We start from the raw sequence: 22,855 nt of genomic DNA, 5'->3' as shown, positions 1-22,855 counted from the left end.
TACTGGCAGTAAAAGAACCAGGCTATGATCTGAACATACATTTTTTACACTGTTTGAGAAATTATCTTTGCGGCAAAAAAATGGCAAATCATAAAATATAATTAAAAATGTCTGTGAAGGAAAAACTAGAGTCTGTAATAATGAGAGATATTCGATATACTAATGCTTTACTGCTATGAGCACCTGCTCTCTGAATGAAGGGGAATGCATTAACCCACAGCTGTCACCGTTCCCTCCAAAAGTGTAATAGTAAGGAGGTACCTCAGTGTGAGATGGGAGACAAGAATAGAGAAACCTCCAATTGAGCAGTATGTCAGGGCTAAAATAAGTTAATTAACATAGGGCAAAGTAAACTCTTACACAATCGTATTAAATCTCATTAATCACATTAAAATAACACAGGGAACAAATTTGGCGTTGTTCCTTGCTTTCTCACATCACTTCCGATTACGGCTATCCTGGCCAATCCCTACGCGTTACGTTGCCTCTCGCAACTTCATCTGGGGCCCCAATTGCACAATTGGAGGTTTCTCTATTCTTGTCCCCCATCTCACACTGAGGTACCTCCTTACTATTACACTTTTGGAGCGAACGGTGACAGCTGTGGGAGGAGCGCCGAGGTCTCCATCCATCCGTGGAGAGCGGTGGAGGTCGCAGATAGTGACTGCTTGTTACCATAGCATTGAGGTGAGAGTTTTGGGAGACTGTAATATCAGAGAAACCACAACAGGAAAACCCATGGACACTCTATTACATCAACTTTGATTATCTTTGAATTTTTACCTACCTATTTATCCATTGAAAGAGGACTTGAACCTTTATCAACACGTTTAGATCTATTTGTATCTTCCTTCAGTTTTGGACTTTTGAATATAATTTTACCTACAGTTTTATTTTATTTTTCACGAAAGGTGCCACACATCATTTTTTAGTGTCATTAGTTGTTGTCATTTTTTAGTGACATTGTTTCACATGATCCTCTATTGGAACATCTTATTTATTCCATTGCACGATTTACCATTATTAACTTTATGATGTATATATGACTATATAATTGAAGATTGTCACCATATGTAGACATTCAGACACATTTATTTATTGCAATTTTATGTATTATCTTTATAGTGCATTTATGCACAGCAATTTGCACGAAATCACTTCATTCACTTTTACTGTGACAGTACAACCCGCCATTTTACTGATAAGTCATGGGGAAAAATTAATTTGTGGTACAGTATACCATCCCTCAGGATGACATGGGATCATTTACTCAACAATTTCTTCATTTCCAGTAATGGCTTCAAATTTTCATTGGGACTGAACCATCACCATAACTGTATTGCCTTTATTAAGGGGGCAACCATTGAATCTTCTCTTTGTGCTTCCACCCAGTTATAGCTGCTCAGTGCTTTCAGAAAATGTAGAAATTGTCTGAATTCTTTGGGTGGGCCCAAGTGTACGGGACCCTTGGTGGTGTATTTTTGGCTGTGCTATGCAGATAACTCTGGATCTAAGCCTTCCCTTCAATCAATTTCAGGATTGTCACCTCTAATGGAGCCGTCTGGTTGAAGGTAGCTCTATTGGTTTACTGCCTATAACAGCCATGAGTACTCTCAGGCCTGTACATCTCAGCTTTGAACATACCAAGTCTGCTTCTAACAGCTCATTGAACTGTAAGTTGGAGTTACTTCTATCTTTCTCTGACCTTGTTGAACAACAGTCCATTCATGATTTGTTCCCTCAGCCATCCATCCACATCACCCCAGTTGGGCTGTCCTAATGGCCCCTTTTCCCTCTGACAGATTTCAGCTGCTCTATATTGTAATTCCAGGGCATACATACCTTAATGAGAACCTAAGATGGTGAGGGTAGTCTCTCCTACTGCTCAATTCCAAGTAACTTTGGTAGTGAGACAGAGGGTATATGAATGAAGTAATGGCACAAGTGCTGGTGGATAATGATGACACTGATGACACTGAAACACGAGTGCTGTTATTGTATGACTGGCAGTGACATCAAATACAGATGAGAAGAGTCTAGAAAAGATCAAAGGTCAGCAACAGTCCAGAGCAAAACAGCAGACTGGGAAGAACCAAAGAAAAGTCTGGGAGCATGCCCAGTCAGTAAATGCAAAGTCACATGTCACAAAGTACAGCTCTCTCAGCACTGGAGTCTTGCAGGTGTCAGCCTTAACCACTTCAATACCGGGCCAATTCTGACACTTTGCCCCTACATGTAAAAATCATCATTTTTTTGCTAGAAAATTACATAGAACCCCCAAACATTATATATGTTTTTTTTAGCAAAGACCCTAGAGAATACAGTGGCAGTTGTTGCAACTTTTTATCTCACACAGTATTTGCGCAGGAATTTTTCGAACGCTTTTTTTTTGGGAAAAAAACTGTTTTGTGTTTAAAAAAAAACAAAACAGCAAAGTTAGCCCAATGTTTTTGCATTTTGTGAAAGATAAAGTTACGCCGAGTAAATAGATACCTAACATGTCATGCTTCAAAATTGCACACGCTCGTGGAATGGCGCCAATGTTCGGTACTTAAAAATCCCCATAGGTGACGCTTGAAATTTTTTTACTGGTTACATGTTTTGAGTTACAGAGGAGGTCTAGGGCCAAAATTATTGCTCTCACTCCAACGTTCGCAGCGATACCTCACATGTATGGTTTGAACACCGGTTTCATATGTGGGCGGGACTTACGTATGCATTCGCTTCTGTGTGCGAGCACACGGGGACAGCGGCGCTTTAAAAAATTTTTTTTTTATTGTTTTATTTTTTTTATTTTGACACTTTTTTGAAAAAAAAAAAAATTGATCACTTTTATTCCTATTACAAGGAATGTAAACATCCCTTGTAATAGCAATATGACATGTCAGGTGCTCTTAATAGTGAGATATGGGGTCAATAAGACCCCATATCTCACCACTAGGCTGGGAAGCCTGAAATAAAAAAAATAAAACGAATAAAGCCGTTTTTTTGAATGGAGAGGCCGGGTGTGACGTCATAACATCGCGCCCGGCCTCCGACGATCATAGAGACTCCGGGGGCCATCTGGTCCGCCGGAAATCTCTATGATCTACATCCGGCGCCGGCAGATCCACTCTCCGCCTCACCGATTGTAACGGTGAGTCGGAGCAAGCACCGGGGCGGCGGGAGGGGGGGATGTCCCCTCTCGCCTCCCATAGGAACGATCAAGCGGCGGAACGGCCGCTATGATCGTTCCTATGGTGTAGAGATTTGCTGGCTGAAACCGGCAATATCTGAATGATGTCTGTAACTACAGGCATCATTCAGATATACCCGCCCAAAGCCCAGGACGTCATATGACGTCCGTGGGCTGGAAGTGGTTGCTGCTTGGTGCAACTACATGTGGTTAGCATGCAAGATGTGAAATTAACCTTCATGGTCCCCCTTCTAGGATGCTAATGACCTGTTCCGCCTGCTGTTCAAATCATTTGAGGAATCCCACCAGATATAAAGGGGTCATTATTGCAGGGGTAGTAGCCTGCCTGCTTCCCCCTGGAGCATCACTGCCATCGTGGCACTCCCATCACTATTGTCTTACATGGGCTAGAGTTGTAAAGTTATTCCCGCGCTATCAGGTATGTAAATAGCTAGAGTGGGAAAAGCTGCCTGCACCGAATCGGGTACACACCTGACCTTGGAAGTAAATTGATATGAATGGGTGGTGCTGCGCTAATGCTAGGTGTACAAACTAAAACATAGGGTATGTATATAAAATGGCTTTGATCAAATTATGCATCAACATAATATAAAGTCAGCTTAAGTGGTAAGTGACAATGACCAAAAAAAGTTTAAATATTGATAAGACAAATAAATTATAAATGTGAGAGATTATAAAATTATAAAAGGTGGGTGATTGGCTAACTGATCAGACAATAGGTAGTTTTAACTTGTAGTTTACTAAATAAATGCAGAGTAGGGATAACATTGCAAAATCAGTTGGAAAGCAAAAAATATGCATACAGTATATCAGTGGTCATCAACCCTGTCCTCAGGGCCCACTAACAGGCCAGGTTTGCAAGATAACTGAAATACATCACATGTCATATCTTTTGCTGCTCAGTGATTGCAGTATTCTAGTCTGCATCTCCCCAAGTTAATACATAAAACCTGGCCTGTTAGTGGGCCCTGAGGACAGGGTTGATGACCACTGCAGTATATAACAATATGAAACAAGTAGTGCAGCTGTTACAAAATAGGGGCCACTAGGAGTAATGCCCAAATAGGTATCTAGGTGGCAGCACAGTACAGTCTATGAGAAACCCAAGAGAGACAGACTACAGAAAGGAATAGCGAATACAATAAACCATGCAATGAAGTACAATTGAATACTTGTGCTTCCCTTATGACTGTGTTTCTCTCACAGGGTAGATCTGGCAGTCCAGGTAAGCCGCTGAAGGATCCCAGGACCAACTCCACAAGCAAGTTGCATGTCAGGCTCTGCACTGTTTTTTTGTTTCAATAGTTTTTTATTGAATATTTCAGAAAAGTAAACATAGTACAGAACACAAAAAAATAAAAGGGATTTTAAATGTGATATACATATTCGTGATATACAGATTAGTTTGATATACAGCTATGAAGGATATACATTAAGTAATTTGACAGTACTTTATCAGTAATTACAGAAAGTATTAACACAGGTAGTGTTAATGCTACGGAACAACCTCTTATGTAGTTAAATTCAGAGTTGATATGGCCATATAGACCAATAATTGTCGAATGTTTCGCATTTTAGCGAGTTTATCGCTATAAGATGTTGGAAAGTATAATTCCTATTTACAGCTTTAATAATGTCTGACATGTTTATGGCTGTAGTGGATTTCCATTTTGTAGAATTAGTGATCACATCTCTAGTAGTATGTGTGTTATGACATGTCTAAAATCTATATGGAATTTCTCTATGTGTAAGTGTAAGATTGACAATGCCGAGTCAGGTGATGCAATCATTCCGGTTATAGATGATAGAAGTCTAAATACTTGGTTCCATATGCTTTTCACTGTTAGACAGTGCCAGAGCATATGAAGTAAGGAACCTGTGTGTCCACATGCTCTCCAACAAAGTGGTGAGGTTCCGGGAAAGTATTTTGCTAGTCTATATGGAGTGTAATGCCATCTATTGGCCATCTTTATCGCCAGTTCCCAGTGATTAACACAGTGAGAGGCTTTGTGTATTTCCTTGAATGACAGTTGCCATTGTTCTGTAGAGAAGGTAATGCCCAGTTATTCCTCCCATTTTCCCATAGCTGTTGTTTTTAGGAATGAGAGTTTGTCCCTGACGTGGTTGTAGAAAAAGGATATACCTTTTGTTTTGCTATCTTCTATTGAATAAAAGTGCCATATTTGGCCTGGAAGGGTAATAGTTGGTTTCTTTTGATATTTAAGAAAGTGTATAATCCCTAGACATGTAAGTCTGCTGTCCTTTGGAAGGCTATATTGTGTCATAATCTGATCTATAGATTTGATTTTTGGCCCATTGTAGAGATCTGATATATATGTAATGCCCTTGTGTGTCAGATTGTTTACTTTTAGTAGTGGAATCTTGGCCTCTAAAAGTGTCAAGGGTATGTCGTAGCCTATCTCCTGCATGTCCTTATGTTTATGTGATAGTAAGAGTCTCCATGCTCTCAAGGTTATCTGCATTGTGGGAGATAAGGTTTTCATGTTCCAAGGTATCCACTGATCACTTAGCAGTAGTAAAGTTAGGTCTTTTTTTGGTGCTAGTGCTTTTTCTATTTCAACCCATAGTGGTATTTCTTTAGTCTTGAACCAGTGTTTGGTTTGATCCAGTCTAACTGCCCAGAAATAATCATTTATGTCCGCTAGCCCTGCCCCTCCTATTTTCCTATGGGATAAGAGGTTATTTTGGGAACACCTTGCCTTTGTACCATTCCATATGTACCTCCATCCTATCTTCATTATATTGTTGATATAGTACAGAGGTATGTGGATCGGCAGAGTACGGAATATATATAGAATTTGTGGTAATATCATTTTATAGGCTGTAATTCTACCAAGCCATGAAATTTCTGTATTGGACATATTCTTGATTTGGGCCTCCAGTTTGGCTACCATAGGTGTTAAGTTGGCTTTAGCGAGTGTAGAAGTTTTGTTAGTGATTATGATACTGAGGTATATGATATCTCCTTTGCTCCACGTGTAAGGTAATTGTGACTGTAACGCCTCGCGAATAGGGGGTGGTACTCCAACATCGAATATTAGTGATTTAGTAAAATTAACTTTATAGTATGAGACTTCCCCAAATGTGCTAAGAATTTTGTGGGCCTGCTGTAATGATGTGACTGGGTTGGTCAAGAGCAGGATTACATCATCTGCAAACAGATTGATTGTGTGTGTGTTGGAGCCGAACTGGAAGCCTGTAATCAAGGGGTGAGACCATATAGTCTCAGCTAGAGGTTCTATCATCAAATTAAAGATAGTTGGAGATAGGGGGCACCCCTGCCTAGTTCCATTGGTAATGTTAAAGGTTTTGGATAGAAACCCATTAGAGTACACTTGTGCTGAGGGACACGAATACAGAGCCATAATGGCTTGTAGTATAGACCCTTTAAAGCCAAACTTGTTGAGAGTCATTTCCATGTAAGTCCAGTGGACTCTGTCGAATGCCTTCTCTGCGTCAATCGACAACAACAGAGAAGGCGTTCAAGTTTGTTCCGCATAATGTATCACGTTAACAATTCTCCTGGTTGCGTCTCAGGTCTGTCTGCCCCTCACGAAGCCCATCAGGTCCCGCTGTATGATAAATGGTATGATATCTGTTAGTCTCCTGGCCAATAGTTTGGCGTATACCTTCGTGAATTAAGGAGGGAAATTGGGTGAAAATTAGCCGGTGAAGTGGGATCTTTCCCTGGTTTAGGTAGTGTTACAATGTGTGCTTTCAGCATATCTTGTGGAAGTGTGGCGGTCTCAGCAGCCTTGTTAAATACTGTTGTCATGTGTGGGGAGAGAACAGTAGCAAATGTTTTGAAGTATTCATTAGAAAAACCATCAGGTCCCGGGGATTTCCCATTAGGAAGTGTGTTTTTTGTCTGTTCTATTTCCCAGACCGTAATTGGTGCATTCAGTAATTCTAGATGGTGTTCAGAAAGAGTTGGGAGATTGATATTCTGTAGCAATTATACTATTTTTTCTACTGTAGGTTGCTGTGTGTTGGGGTCACTGTGTAGGTTATTAGAGTGAACTATAGTATTCCGCGAACTGGTTAGCAATATCCTGTGGGTTCATGATTTTGTGTGATAGGGTAGGATGTTTCAGATAAGCTATTCTTGTTTTTATGCAAGCTGCCTTCAGTCTGTTTGCTAGATATTTACCTGCTCTATTAGCATTTGCATAATGATTTAATTGGAGGCGTCTGAGGTGTGTGTCATGTTGTTGTGATAGTATATTCCTTAGTGTTTCTCTAAGGGACTTTAGTTTGTCAGTTAAAGGAATTGAAGGATCTTTTTTATTTTGAATTTCTGCAGTGTGTATGTCTTGTAGGACAGTATTAAGCTGCTGAGCCCGTCTTTTTTTTTCTCTTGATCCTATTTGAATCAAGATGCCTCTCATGAAGGCCTTGTGTGAGTTCCACAAGGTATACGGATCGATTACTGATCCAACATTATCTGAGAAAATTTTTTTTAGGTGTTGAGATATGATTTTTTGATATCTGGGTTCCTTGAGTATACGTGTGTTACAGAGCCAGAAGGGGGGTGAGGAGGAGATTCCCCTCTCTCTAATGGACATAGAAATAGCAGAGTGGTCAGACCACGTAATATCATGTATTTTCGTTAATTCCACATTTTGTAGGAGCCATTTGTCCGTTAGGAACAAATCTATGCGTGAGTATGAGCAATGTCTGCTAGAGAAGAAGGTGTAGTCTCTCTCATTGTCGTGGAGACATCTCCATGCGTCAAATAATTCCTCTTTGTGGAGTATTGATTGAAGGAGGGTACACCCTTAGGTTTACCTGAGGAGGTGTCCATAGATGGATTCGGTGTCACATTAAAGTCTTCGCAGATCAGGAGATTTCCATATTTCATGGAGTTTGCTTTAAACAATACTTTTTTGAGGAATCTGATTTGGTGTGAGTTTGGAGCATATAACGTGACAATTGTGTATGGTGTTGAGTTGATGTCTCCTGTGGCTATGATACATCAGCCTCTTTCATCGAGAACAACTTCTCTGGGTACAAATGAGAGGGAGTTTTTAAAGGCAAGTGGCACACTTCCCTTTTTCTGATGTGGTGTGCAGGTCCTGTAAAGGTATGGATAGTCCTTATGTGCACAATATGGTGTGTGGTCGCATTGAAAGTGCGTTTCCTGGACACATAAGATGTCCGCTTTTTGTTTGGTGGCTTCTTTCCATAAGGAGAACCTTTTGGTTGGGTAATTTAACCCTCTAGCATTGATTGAGAGACATGTGATTGTCATCGGAGATGCTAGATATTTCGTGGAGCTGTGTAATAGAAATACTCACTGCGGCCTGTATGTTTGGTTGGTAGTGCTGCTGTGTTGTTGAAGAAGATCATCTTTGGCGAGTCCTGTTCCACATATGGAATGAGGTCATTCTGTATTGAGCTAAGTATATCACAGGAAAAATAAGAAAAACAGAAACTGAAAACAGAAAGAAAAGTTAACATGGGTGTTATAAGAAATGGATCTTAAAATTGATCCTCGTGCAGATGTAGCTGCCAACGAGGTTATAGGGGTAAAGGAGAGATTCGAACTTTGAACTCGTCCTTGGAGATAAACTTGCATACTTGTAAGTGTTATTTATGAGCTTTCACCAGTAGGTTTCTTATTTGAACGCTTGTAAGACACAACTTGCCATTCATTTTGAATGATTTCGGGCCCCACTGGACAGGGTTGTGGATTTTGCTGGTCAGGAATGATATTCCATCGCCTTAAAGCAGTAATCCCTTCTTCTAAGGTAGATACTGTGACAGTTGACCCGTTGTGGGTGATAGAAAGCGTGGCAGGATGCTTCCATTTATGGAGGATTTTGTGGTTCCTTAAGGCTTTGGTTATTGTTAGCAGGTTACGGCGACGTTGTAAAGTATGCCTGGAGAGATCCGGGAGAAGCTTTACATTTACATACTGCTGGGGGACATTTTCAGGCCTGCGTGAGGCTTGTAAGATCCGGTCTTTTATGTGGAAAAAATGCATTCTCAGTAATACATCTCTGGGGATCGTATCCGGAAGGAAAGATGGTTTGGGGACCCTGTGAATCCTGTCTACCAGAAGATCATGCGCTGATGGTTCTGGTACCAAAGTGGAGAACAGGGTCTGGGCATATTGCAGGAGCTGATTAGGAGGGATGTCTTCTGGAATACCCCTCAGCTTGAGGTTATTCCTTCTAGACCTGTCCTCAAGGTCTGCCAACTTGTCTTTTATCCATGTAATGTCCTCCCCATGGGCTGTATGGGCCTCCACCATCACGTTATATGCTGATGTATATTCCTCCATTTTGTTTTCTACTTGGTGTACTCTGAGGCCTATGGCTTTCACTTCCCTCTGGCATTCATTTATCCCCCTGACCATATCTGCGTGTAATGAGGATCTGAGGGACAGTAACATATCTTTAAGCAGAGTGTCTGATACCGGTCTATCTGCTGTGGGGAATTCTTGAATAGGATCACCCTCTGTGCTGCTCTTGTGAGTGGAGGTGGAAGTGCTGCAGGCCCCGTTTACCTCCATGTCTGGGTCAGTCTGCCATCTGGCTGGGGAGTCCCTCCGCGGCTTTGATTTGGCCGGGCTTCTTGTAGTAGGGCTGGATGGGCCCGAGGATGAATCACTAGGTGGATCGGAGGAGTGGGCAGTAGCGGATGGGAGGCCGTTTGTGCTGCCGTTCGTTCCGGGCCTCTGCTCCGGCCTGACATTCGGCACTCCGCCGCCATTTTTCTGGGCATCCTCAATCCGTTCAGCGGGATCACGCCGTTAGGATGTCAGTTTTTAGAGCCGTGAATGGTGCTGGTGGGCTCTGATGGCTGTAGATTATCTCCGGTAGGCGAGCGGAGCTCCAGGGTTAAGCATCCATCTTGGAGTCCGGTCACCACGCCCCCTCCGGCTCTGCACTGTTGACACAGTTGGCACACTGCTCTGTTCTGTGACTGGATCTTCCTAGAAAGATGTGCGCCATTGAGCTATAACACAGGTGCCTGCACCTCAGGATTACCAATGGAAGCACCTGGTGACAGATCACACGACCAGTATTTTCTGTTTCATGAAGCTTGGCCCCTCTGAGCACCTGAGTGCAGGTGAGAGAGCAACGTATACCCCTTGTGTGTCTAGGGCTTGTGGACACCTACTGTAGGGATTTGTGAGTTTAATGAGCCTGAGCATGATAAGTAAAGAAGCGCACTACAACATTACATGTTGTAATTAAGTATAGGGTGTTCCAGAACACCCATCTCTCATCTAACTAAAATGGCAATGCATAGTTTAACCACTTCAATACTGGGCACTTTCATCCACTCCCTGCCCAGGCCAATTTTCAGCTTTCAATGTGGTTGCACTTTGAATGACAATTGCACGGTTGTGCAACACTGTACCCAAATTACATTTTTATAATTTTTTCACACAAAAAGAGATTTGATCAAAAATTAAAAAAAAAAAAAGTTTTTCTAAGTTTTGGTTATAAAATTTAGCAAATAACTATTTTTTCTTCTTCACTGATGAGGCTGCACTCATGGGCACCAATAGGCTGCACTGATGAGCACTAGAGATGGGCCGAACACCCCCCAGGTTCGGTTCGCACCAGAACAGCTGCACATCGCAAAAGTTTAGACCTGAACCACAAACTCCATTAACTGCTTGCGTATATCTCACGCAGATATACTGCGGCAGAAGGGCTCGTACGGGCAGAATCATGTAAGAGGACTCGATCACAGCGGGGATACCCATGATCGCCTCACGGGGAGAAAGAATGGGGAGATGCTAATGTAAACAAGCATCTCCCCGTTTTGCCTAGTGACAGTGTCACTGATCTCTGCTCCTTGTCATCGGGGCAGAGATCAGTGACGTGTCACACACAGCCATGCCCCCCGCAGTTAGAAACACGCCCCTAGGACACACTTAACCCCTACACTGCCACCTAGTGGTTAACCCATTACTGCCAGCGTCATTCACACAGGAATCAGTGCATTTGTATAACACTGATTGCTGTATAAATGACAATGGTCCCAAAAATGTGTCAAAAATGTCCGATGTGTCCGCCATAATGTTGCAGTCATGATAAAAATCGATGATCACCGCCATTTAAAAAAAAAAATATTAATAAAATGTCATAAAACTCCCCTATTTTGTAAACGCTAAAACTTTTGCGGAAACCGATCAATAATCGCTTATTGTGATTTTTTTACCGAAAATATGTAGAAAAATACGTATTGGCCTAAACTGAGGAAAAAAATAGTTTTTTTACATATTTTAGGAGGATATTTATTATAGCTTTTTTTGTTTATAGCGCAAAAAATAAAAACCGCAGGGGTGATCAAATACCACCAAAAGAAAGCTTGTGGGAAAAAAAGGACGTCAATTTTGTTTGGGAGCCACGTCGCACGTCCGCGCCATTGTCAGTTAAAGCGATGCAGTGCCGAATCGCAAAAAGTGCTCTGGTCAGGAAGGGGGTAAATTCTTCCGGGGCTGAACTTGAAAAATTAAAAGTGCCCATTTTGAAGGCTTATATGCAAGTTATTGCCCATAAAAAGGATATAGGGGCCCGGGTACTATTTTTTTTGTTAAAAAGATTGTTTTTAAAGGAGCAGTGATTTTAATGATGCTTAAAGTGAAACAGTAAAAAATAAAAATTCCTTTAAATATAGTCTCATAATTTTCCGCATCTGTACCATGTATAGAACCTGCTGCAGCAAAACTGACATTTATAAAGCAAACAAATGACATTTAAATTGATTTTCCCTGCAAGCTTTCTTTATATAATAAACAACGGCTTGGGGAGCCTGGCATGATGAGGCCACATTTTAATGCACTCAGAACAAGATTAGAGATTTTTTGGATAAATTCTGGTGTTTCTTTGGCAGACTTTGGATGGAAATAACAAAGTTTTCCACCACAGTGAGCAAGCCTTATGTGAAGAAGCCAAATTATAGAACACTCAGGCCAAGATACCACTTTTTTTTAAATAAAGTCTGGTAAAACTTTCATAGATTTTGGATAGAAGTACCAATGGCAGAAAACTTGGTCTTTGGGTGTTGGTGGTACCTTTTACCACATAACCTTCTAGAGCAGGGGTGTCCAAACTACGGCCCTCCAGCTGTTGCGGAACTACACTTCCCATGAGGCATTGTAAAACTCTGACATACACAGACATGACTAGGCATGATGGGAATTGTAGTTCCTTAACAACTGGAGGGCCATAGTTTGGACACCACTGTTCTAGAGGTACTCTTGATGAAAGCAAGAATTGGCCTTGCTGTAAAAAATGAAATTTGATGCCCCACTAAGTGGTTTTATCCTTGCTGCATGGATTTATTATAACAATAAGGAAATCATTTTCATTGGAGTGTGGCCATCCGGACCGTTTTATTCAATTTTTGCATATGGTTGCATATTGAGCTGCACCCATGCCTGGAGAGGGGATAGATCATTAGGAAGTAGACACATGGAGCGGGTTCTTCTTTTTATCCCTTGTCAGCCGCGATCACGACTGCCGGCCACACGCATTGGGTCCCACGCCGTGCAGTGGGCGCGCACGCCCTTCCGGTGGTAGGCGTGCACCCTCTGGCGGCTCTTAAAGGAAACCCTGTACGGGTACAGAGTTTCACACAGGGGTGTCATTCTGCCCCTGTAAATATAGGTGAGCTGGTCAGGAACCAGTTAAGGAAAAATATACCGGCTCTTAAATGGCCAATGTACCCATATGGGATTTTGCGCACCCGTGCCACTTTGTCAACGTTTATCAGTGTGAGCCGGTCGGCAAGTGGTTAATTTGAATCCTATACCTTTATTAGCGAAATTTAGGGATATATGTCAGAGCTGGTGTAAGCTCTCACTGACAGTGATTGGCAGAGCCAATCTTATTAAGATGATCTGGACCCCACAATTACTGTATGTGTTTCATAATTCCCTTGTATGGATCACAGCATTTTGGTTTAGAAAAATTGAATATCTTTTTAGAGAAGTTATTTGAAGGAAAAACAACCCTGTATAAAATTAACTACATAATGCTAACTAAAGAAGCTGGGGGGCTGGCAATTCCCCATCCTAAAAATTACTTTTTAGCCTCACAGCTACAACAATTTTGTGGATGGACAGTAGTGTCAAATTCCGATCCTATACAGGGCCTGTTGCTATCAGTATATGACGAATACCCATTAATTTCTTTATTGGAGACTAGAAATCAATTGTCTGATAAAAGATTCGTAACAGGTAAATTGTTTGACAAAGTATGGCAGGAAATGAAAAATATTACAGAAATAAAGGGCTATATGATATATACGCCAATATGGAACAATAGTAGTTATGGGGGACTGATGAAACTGGAAGAGTTTGAAATTTGGAGGCTTAAGGGACTAAGGTATATGGTACAGTTATTCCAGGAAGATGTGATGAAAACCTTTAGCGAATTAAGAAACTAATATAATATCCAAAACCAAAGATTTTTTCAGTTTGTACAGCTTAGGCATGCCTTAAAAGCACAAGGTCATTCACATGAACTGAAATGTAATAAGTCAGTGGTAATAGCTTTGTTGGATAAGACAGAAAGAAAAAAGGGTCTTATATCACAATTATATGATACATTATTTGATAAATTCCAACTATCTGTGGACATACCAGCCAGGAGAGCTTGGTCATGCGATATAGGGCCATTTTCAGATGAACAGTGGGCATTGGCATTGTCGGCAATACCCCTGGCTTCCCTATCCGCATTGCAAAATTTAACACAATTATTTATTTACTAAGTAGGAACAACGATATGTCTCCTTCCCCAGTCAGTCCTATCCCCATACATTTAGAACGCATTCAGGGAACACATATTTAACCCCTTGATCGCCCATAAAAAAAATAAATAAATAAAAATGCTATAAAAATGCCATAAATCTTTCCCATAGTTTGTAGACGCTATAACGTTTGTGCAAACCAATGAATATACTCAAATGCCCCGTACACACGGTCGGACTAGGATTTTTTCCGACGGATGTTGGCTCAAACTTGTCTTGCATACACACGGTCACACAAAGTTGACGGAAAATCCGATCGTTCTAAACGCGGTGACGTAAAACACGTACGTCGGGACTATAAACGGGGCAGTGGCCAATAGCTTTCATCTCTTTATTTATTCTGAGCATGCGTGGCACTTTGTCCGTCAGATTTGTGTACACACGATCGGAATTTCCTACAACAGATTTTGTTGTCGGAAAATTTTATATCATGCTCTCAAACTTTGTGTGTCGGAAAATCCGATGGAAAATGTGTGATGGAGCCTACACACGGTCGGAATTTCCGACAACAAGGTCCTATCACAGATTTTCCGTCGGAAAATCCGACCGTGTGTACAGGGCATTATTGTGATTTTTTTACCAAAATTATATAGAAAAATATACAGTATCTCACAAAAGTGAGTATACCCCTCACATTTTTGTAAATATTTTATTTTATCTTTGCATGTGACAACACTGAAGACATGACACTTTGCTACAATGTAAAGTAGTGAATGTACAGCTTGTATAACAGTGTAAATTTGCTGTCCCCTCAAAATAATTCAACACACAGCCATTAATGTCTAAAACGCTGGCAACAAAAGTGAGTACACCCCTAAGTGAAAATGTCCAAATTGGGCCCAATTAGCCATTTCCCTCCCCGGTGTCATGTGACTCGTTAGTGTTACAAGGTCTCAGTTGTGAATGGGGAGCGGGTGTGTTAAATTTGGTGTTATCGCTCTTACTCTCTCATACTGGTCACTGGAACTCTCTGAGGATCTGAAAAAAAGAATTGTTGCTCTACATAAAGATGGCCTAGGCTATAAGAAGATTGCCAAGACCCTAAAACTGAGCTGTAGCACGGTGGCCAAGACCATACAGCGGTTTAACAGGACAGGTTCCACTCAGAACAGGTTTCGCTATGGTCGACCAAAGATGTTGAGTGCACATGCTCAGCATCATGTCCAGAGGTTGTCTTTGGGAAATAGATGGGGTGGGGGTCAGCCTGTCAGTGCTCAGACCATACGCGACACGCTGCATCACATTGGTCTGCATGGCTATCATCCCAGAAGGAAGCCTCTTTTAAAGATGATGCACAAGAAAGCACAGTTTGCTGAAGACAAGCAGAATAAGGACATGGATTACTGGAACAATGTCCTGTGGTCTGATGAGACCAAGATAAACTTATTTGGTTCAGAGATTGTCAAGTGTGTGGTGGCAACCAGGTGAGAAGTACAAAGACAAGTGTGTCTTGCCTACAGTCAAGCATGGTGGTGGGAGTGTCATGGTCTGGGGCTGCATGAGTGCTGGCGGCACTGGGGAGCTACAGTTCATTGAGGGAACCATGAATACCAACATGTACTGTGAATACTGAAGCAGAGCATGATCCCCCAACCTGTGAAGCTCTGGTGAACTCCATGCCCAAAAGGCTTGAGGCAGTGCTGGAAAATAATGGTGGCCATGCAAAATATTGACACTTTGGGCCCAATTTGGACATTTTCACTTAGGGGTGTACTCTCATTTGTTGCTAGCGGTTTAGACATGAATGGCTGCGTGTTGAGTTATTTTGAGGGGACAGCAAATCTACACTGTTATGCAAGCTGTACACTCACTACTTTACATTATAGCAAAGTGTCATTTCTTCAGTGTTGTCACATGAAAAGATATAATAAAATATTTACAAAAATGTGAGATACTGTATATTGGCCTAAACTGATGAAGAAATCTGTTTTTTAAAAACATTTTTGGGGATATTTATTATAGCAAAAAGTAAAACCTATTTTTTTTTTCAAAATTGTCGCTCTTTTTTTGTTTATAGCGCAAAAAATAAAAACCGCAGAGGTGATCAAATATGACCAACAGAAAGCTCTTTATGGGGAAAAAAGTAAAAATAAGTAAAAAAAAGTAAAAATAAGTAATTAATTTGGGTACGGCATTGCATTACCGTGCAATTGTCAGTTAAAGGGAGGTAGTGCCAAATTGCAAAAAGTGCTCTGGTCAGGAAGGGGGTAAAATCTTCCAGGGCTGAAGTGGTTAACAATGTTTTTAGGACTGGGTTGTCTCCAGAGCCGGGTGGATGTCTTCTGGGCATCCTGGATGAATCCGGGGTGGCGGGAGACATCCCGGCATCAATAATAAGGAGCCTATTTTAGGCCGTAAGCTTATAGCACAAAAATGGGTATCCCCATATCCACCAACAGTAGCAGAATGGAAAACATAAATAAGGGAAACCTTAAAGGGGTTGTAAAGCTTCACTTTTTTTTTTTTTAAAATAACAAACATGTCATACTTACCTCCACTGTGCAGCTCGTTTTGCACACAGTGGCCCCGATCCACGTCTTCTGGGGCCCCTCGGCGGCTGTCTCTGCTCCTCCCCGCATCAGCTAACCCCCTCTGGGAAGCGCTCTCCCGGGGTTTAGCTTGTGGGCACGCTCCCGAGTCCTGTATCCGGCATCCATAAGCTGCCGACTACAGCACTCGGCCCCGCCCCCAGCCCTTGCATCATTGGAGTTGATTGACAGCAGTGCGAGCCAATGGCTGCGCTGCTATCAATCTAACCAATGAAGAGCCGAGAACAGCCGAGAAGACCAGGCCAACATCAAGCGCGTTCTCAACACAGGACTTTAGAGGGCTCAGGTAAGTAAACGGGGGGGGGGGGGGGGCCTGCAATCGCCAAATGTTTTTTCACCTTAATGCTTAGGAGGCATTAAGGTGAAAAAACATGAACCTTTACAACCCCTTTAATTAACCACTTCAGCCCCGGAAGGTTTTACCCCCTTCCTGACCAGAGCACTTTTTACAATTTGGCACTGCGTCGCTTTAACTGGTAATTGCGTGGTCATGCAGTGCTGGTCATGCAGTGCTGTACCCAAACAAAATGTATGTCCTTTTTTTCCCATAGAGCTTTCTTTTGGTGCTATTTAATCACCTCTGTGGCTTTTCTTTTGTGCGCTATAAACAAAAAAAGAGCGACAATTTTGAAAAAAAAAACAATATTTTTTACTTTTTGCTATAAAAAATATCCCCAAAGATGTTTTTAAAAAACACATTTCTTCATCAGTTTCGGCCAATATATATTCTTTTACGTATTTTTGGTAAAAAAAAATCGCAATAAGCATATATTGATTGGTTTGCGCAAAAGTTATAACGTCTACAAACTATGGGAAAGATTTATGGCATTTTTATGGCATTTCTATTATTTATTTTTTTTACTATTAATGGCGGTGATCATGCGGTTTTTATCAGTATTGCAACAATCATGCAATTTTTAGCAGTATTGCAACATTGCTGTGTATATGTCACTGGTAGGGAAGGGGTTAACACTAGGGGCGATCAAGGGGTCAACTGTGTTCCCTCAGTGTGTTCTAACTGTATGGGGATAGGACTGAATAGGAGAGGAGACATATCGCTGTTCCTACTAGGAACAAATGACATGTCTCCTCTCCTCTGACAGCACAGGGGGATTTGTGTGTTTATCCCTGGTCAGTGGCGATCAAGACCGCCGGCCAAGCGCATTGGGTCCCACACTGTGCAGTGGGTGCGCGCGCCTTCAGACAGGTACAGAGATGAGCTGGTCAGGAGCCGGTTAAGGAAAAATTTACCTTTCTACATAGAGGCTGTCTAGGGAAATTTGAAAAGATACAGAGAAGGTGGTCTGAGATTTTGGGTGGATGACGAGATGGGAGTAGATAAACTTATGAGCAATAGGGAGAGAGAAGAGGGGGAAATTTGGGGTTGATTTTGGATGAGGGGGGCGTGTTTTGTTGTGGGTTTTTTTTTCTTTCTTTCTTTTGTTTTATGTATTTTAATATGTACATGGGTTGTATGTTGTTTGTGTTGTTTGTGTAGAAAAGCAATAAAAAATATTTGATAAAAAAAATAAAAAAACAAATATACACGAGGGAACACATTTAACCCCTTGATTGCCCCCTAGTGTTAACCCCTTCCCTGCCAGTGACATTTACACAGTAAATTCTTGCATTTTTATAGCACTGATCACTGTATAAATGTCAATAGTCCCAAAAAAGTGTGAAAAATGCCCGATCTGTCTGCCGCAATAACACAGTCCCACTGAAAATCACAGAACGCCATCATTACCTAAAAAAAATAATAAAAATGCCATAAATTCAACCCCCTATTTTGTAGACGCTATAACTTTTGCTCAAACCAAGCAATATATGCTTATTGTGATTTTTTTTTTACCAAAAATATGAAGAAGAATACATAAACTGAATAAAGAAACTGATGATACTAAACGGATGAAGAAATTTTTTTTGGGATATTTATTATAGCAAAAAAGTAAAAAATATTGTTTTTTTTTTAAAAAAACTGTCTCTTTTTTTGTTTATAGCACAAAAAATAAAAACTGCAGAGGTGATCAAATACCACCAAAAGAATGCTCTATTTGTGGGGAAAAAAATTACATCAATTTTGTTTGGGTACAGTGTCGCAGGACCGCACAATTGTCAGTTAAAGTGATGCAGTGCCGTAACGCAAAAAATGGCCTGGCCATTATGGGGGAAAACCTTCCGGAGCTTAAGTGGTTATTCAGCAAGTTTAATAGCTGCTGCTACTCCAGGACTGATTCATTTTAACAAATGTCAGCCGCTCGACGAAGTATGTGGACAGACGCTCTTTTATCTGTCACAAGACTTCCGGCAGAACTGAATGCCTATTCGGAAAGTATGCTGGATGTAGTGCAGCCCAATAGCTCAATTTCAAACTGGGCAAGTTCTGGCTAGTGGTCTATTCTCATGACCCATAAATCCAGTGTATCTTCTACTGGAAAGCTCTCCTGTTTTCACCTCTAGATAACCTTTCACCATATGATACAGATGCTGCCGGTGGGATCTTGAAGCTGACAGCCTTGGGAGCAGAGGGCTAAAAAAAAATTTAAATGCATCACTGAGGCAGCTCCATTCTCCACCACTTTACCGCTGACCAACAGAAGCCTCAAAACTAGCTTTTCCATGAGACTGTAACCTACCAGAGTCTGGAAAGGTGTTACATAAACTCCTCTTTAAGGTGTCCTCAAGATATTTCATCCTGTGCTCCCACTGTAAAGGCAGGATGAGTTCCGAGACTTTCCCCTTGTAAAGGTGGTCAAGGAGGGATACCAACCAATAATGATCCTTCTCCTTGATGCCACAAATTCTCAGGTCCTTTCACAGGCTTTGTAGAATAATGGCGCCCATGCACCACAAGTTTGTGAGGTCCTAAGGTTTGACTTATGTCTTCCTAAACTGCCAGAATTCTCCTCCTCCTCTTCCCTCTCCTCTTGTGTGTTCTGTGGCATTTCAAGAATGGTGTCTGCATAAAATGGACTTTGAAAGGAAAGGAAGTCCTCTTCTTCCTCCCCATGCTCTATCGCAAATGCCCTGTCCATAATGCTGAGTAGGGATGAGCTTCGAGTTCGAGTCGAACTCATGTTTGACTCGAACATTGGCTGTTCGCAAGTTCGCCGAACAGCGAACAATTTGGGGTGTTCGCGGCAAATTCGAATGCCGCGGAACACCCTTTAAAAGTCTATGGGAGAAATCAAAAGTGCTAATTTTAAAGGCTAATATGCAAGTTATTGTCATAAAAAGTGTTTGGGGACCCAGGTCCTGCCCCAGGGGACATGGATCAATGCAAAAAAAAGTTTTAAAAACGGCCTTTTTTTCAGGAGCAGTGATTTTAATAATGCTTAAAGTCAAACAATAAAAGTGTAATATCCCTTTAAATTTCGTACCTGGGGGTGTCTATAGTATGCCTGTAAAGGGGCGCATGTTTCCTGTGTTTAGAACAGTCTGACAGCAAAATGACATTTTGAAGGAAAAAACTCATTTAAAACTACCCGCGGCTATTGCATTGCCGACAATACACATAGAAGTTCATTGATAAAAACGGCATGGAAATTCCCCAAAGGGGAACCCCGAACCAAAATAAAAAAAAAAAAAATGACGTGGGAGTCCCCCTAAATTCCATACCAGGCCCTTCAGGTCTGATATGGATATTAAGGGGAACCCTGGCCAAAATTAAAAAAAAAAAATGACGTGGGGTTCCCCCTAAATTCCATACCAGACCCTTCAGGTCTGGTATGGATTTTAGGGGGAACCCCGCACCAAAAAAAAAAAAAAAACGGCGTGGGGTCCCCCCAAAGATCCATACCAGACCCTTATCCGAGCAGGCAACCTGGCAGGCCGCAGGAAAAGAGGGGGGGACGAGAGTGCGGCCCCCCCTCCTGAACCGTACCAGGCCACATGCCCTCAACATTGGGAGGGTGCTTTGGGGTAGCCCCCCAAAACACCTTGTCCCCATGTTGATGAGGACAAGGGCCTCATCCCCACAACCCTGGCCGGTGGTTGTGGGGGTCTGCGGGCGGGGGGGCTTATCGGAATCTGGAAGCCCCCTTTAACAAGGGGACCCCCAGATCCCGGCCCCCCCCTGTGTGAAATGGTAAGGGGGTACAAAAGTACCCCTGCCATTTCACTAAAAAACTGTCAAAAATGTTAAAAATGACAAGAGACAGTTTTTGACAATTCCTTTATTTAAATACTTCTTCTTTCTTCTATCTTCCTTCATCTTCTGGTTCTTCTGGTTCTTCTGGCTCTTCTGGCTCTTCCTCCGGCGTTCTCGTCCAGCATCTCCTCCGCGGCGTCTTCTATCTTCTTCTCCTCGGGCCGCTCCGCACCCATGGCATGGGGGGAGGCTCCCGCTCTTCTCTTCTTCTTCATCTTCTTCTCTTCTTCTCTTCTTCTTTTCTTCTCTTCTTCATTTTCTTCTCAGGGCCGCTCCACACCCATGCTGGCATGGAGGGAGGCTCCCGCTGTGTGACGGCGCTCCTCATCTGACAGTTATTAAATGACGGGGGGCGGGGCCACCCGGTGACCCCGCCCCCCTCTGACGCACGGTGACTTGACGGGACTTCCCTGTGACGTCACGGGGAATGCCACAGGGAAGTCCCGTCATGTCCCGTGCGTCAGAGGGGGGCGGGGTCACCGGGTGGCCCCGTCCCCCGTTATTTAAGAACTGTCAGACGAGGAGCGCCGTCACACAGCGGGAGCCTCCCTCCATGCCAGCATGGGTGCGGAGCGGCCCGGAAAAGAAAATGAAGAAGAGAAGAAGAGAAGAAAAGAAGAAGAGAAGAAGATGAAGAAGATGAAGAGAAGAGCGGGAGCCTCCCCCCCATGCCATGGGTGCGGAGCGGCCCGAGGAGAAGAAGATAGAAGACGCCGCGGAGGAGATGCTGGACGAGAACGCCGGAGGAAGAACCAGAAGAGCCAGAAGATGAAGGAAGATAGAAGAAAGAAGAAGTATTTAAATAAAGGAATTGTCAAAAACTGTCTCTTGTCATTTTTAACATTTTTGACAGTTTTTTAGTGAAATGGTAGGTGTACTTTTGTACCCCCTTACCATTTCACACGGGGGGGGCCGGGATCTGGGGGTCCCCTTGTTAAAGGGGGCTTCCATATTCCGATAAGCCCCCCGCCCGCAGACCCCCACAACCACCGGCCAGGGTTGTGGGGATGAGGCCCTTGTCCTCATCAACATGGGGACAAGGTGTTTTGGGGGGCTACCCCAAAGCACCCTCCCAATGTTGAGGGCATGTGGCCTGGTACGGTTCAGGAGGGGGGGGGCCGCACTCTCGTCCCCCCCTCTTTTCCTGCGGCCTGCCAGGTTGCGTGCTCGGATAAGGGTCTGGTATGGATTTTTGGTGGGACCCCAGGCTGTTTTTTTTTTTTGGCGTGGGGTTCCCCTTAAAATCCATACCAGACCTGAAGGGTCTGGTATGGAATTTAGGGGGAACCCCAGTCATTTTTTTTTTTTAATTTAGGCCGGGGTTCCCCTTAATATCCATATCAGACCTGAAGGGCCTGGTATGGAATTTAGGGGGACTCCCACGTCATTTTTTTTTTTTAATTTTGGTTCGGGGTTCCCCTTTGGGGAATTCCCATGCCGTTTTTATCAATGAACTTCTATGTGTATTGTCGGCAATGCAATAGCCGCGGGTAGTTTTAAATTAGTTTTTTCCTTCAAAATGTCATTTTGCTGTCAGACTGTTCTAAACACAGGAAACATGCGCCCCTTTACAGGCATACTATAGACACCTCCCAGGTACGAAATTTAAAGGGATATTACACTTTTATTGTTTGACTTTAAGCATTATTAAAATCACTGCTCCTGAAAAAACGGCCGTTTTTAAAACTTTTTTTTGCATTGATCCATGTCCCCTGGGGCAGGACCCAGGTCCCCAAACACTTTTTATGACAATAACTTGCATATTAGCCTTTAAAATTAGCATTTTTGATTATTCATGTTCGTGTCTCATAGACTTTAACGGTGTTCGCGTGTTCGAACGAACTTTTTTCCTGTTCGCATGTTCTGGTGCGAACCGAACAGGGGGGGTGTTCGGCTCATCCCTAATGCTGAGTATGCTTCAGCAAAACACAACAGGGATTGTGCATGGATTGTCAAGGCTCACCATCCTTGTTGCCTCCTCAAATGGGGACAGTACAGTTCATGCATCCTTTATCAGCAGCCATTGGCATGAGGAAAAAAAGACAAGCTGCCCTGATCCTGTCCTTTTGCCATAATCACACATGTACTCGTTGACGGCCCTCTACTACATGTGCAACCGCTTCACCATTGCCAAAGTTAAGCTCCACCTGGTGGGCATGTCAC

At 42.6% G+C, this 22,855-nt stretch overlaps 1 protein-coding gene across 3 annotated transcripts in view; it reads right to left on the bottom strand.

Moving 5' to 3' along the window:
* Positions 1-22,855, bottom strand: part of COL19A1 (collagen type XIX alpha 1 chain) — a 1,371,841-nt gene that overhangs the window by 232,867 nt on the left and 1,116,119 nt on the right. The gene's annotated exons all lie outside the window — the stretch shown is intronic.

The sequence above is a fragment of the Aquarana catesbeiana genome, linkage group LG04, assembly GCF_042186555.1.
Source record: "Aquarana catesbeiana isolate 2022-GZ linkage group LG04, ASM4218655v1, whole genome shotgun sequence".
Lineage (NCBI taxonomy): Eukaryota > Metazoa > Chordata > Amphibia > Anura > Ranidae > Aquarana > Aquarana catesbeiana.
Note: the sequence above shows the minus strand (reverse complement) of the source record. Positions and strands in the feature narration are given on the sequence as shown.